Source organism: Pteropus medius, unplaced genomic scaffold, assembly GCF_902729225.1.
Source record: "Pteropus medius unplaced genomic scaffold, Ma_sr-lr_union100, whole genome shotgun sequence".
Classification (NCBI taxonomy): Eukaryota; Metazoa; Chordata; class Mammalia; order Chiroptera; family Pteropodidae; genus Pteropus; species Pteropus medius.
This window is the reverse complement of record NW_024344370.1, coordinates 21390174-21391155: the sequence shown is the minus strand read 5'-3', so window position 1 is coordinate 21391155 and position 982 is coordinate 21390174.

Here is a 982-nt window from a genome sequence, read left to right as displayed (position 1 = left end):
TAAACACAGAAACATATAGATCCACCAAAAACAATTAGAATGTGAAAGTGAAAATAATAAAAGCAGCAAGAAAAAAGTAACTCATCAAGTATAAGAGTTTTAAATTAAATTAAAATTAAAATTAAATGATTGGAGTGACATTGGTTAATAAAATCAGATAGGTTTCAAGTGTACAATTCGATAGGTCATACATATATTGCATTGTGTATTCACCATCCAAAGTTAAATTTCCTTCCGTCACCAAATATTTGCCCCTGTTTACCCATCTATATCTACCCACTTCCTCATTTCCCTCTGGTACCACTAATCCACTGTCCATGTCCATGAGTATGTTTGTTTGCCATGTTTGTTTGCTGCTTTCCGTTTTATATATCTCGTATATGAGTGAAATCATATTGTTCTTAACTTTTCTTGTGATTTATTTCACTTATCACAATATTCTCAGATACATCCATGTTGTCAAAAATGGCAGTATTTCATCCTTTGTTATGACCAAATTATATTCTGTTGTATATATGTACCACAGCTTCTTTAGCCAATCATCTATCGAAGGACACTTTGGTCATTTCCACGTCTTTCCTCAGCCACTGAAAATGCTGCTGTGAACATCAAGGAGCATATATATTTGCAAATAAATGTTTCCAAGTTTTTTTGGATAAATATCCAGAAGAGGGATTCCTAGTCATGTAGTAATTCTATTCTTAGTTTTTTGAGAAACCTCTATACTGTTTTCCATAGTGGCTGTACCAGTTTACATTCTCACCAGCAGTGTATGAGGGATCTTTTTTCTTCATAACCTCTCCAACACTTATTACTTATCCTGTTGATGATAGCCATTCTAACAGGTATGAGGGGGATTCTCAATATGGTTTTGATTTGCATTTACCTAATAGCTAGTGAAGTTGAACATCTTTTCATATGTCTGTTGGCCATTAGTATGGCTTCTTGGGAGAAGTATCCATTCAGGCCTTTGCCCATTTTT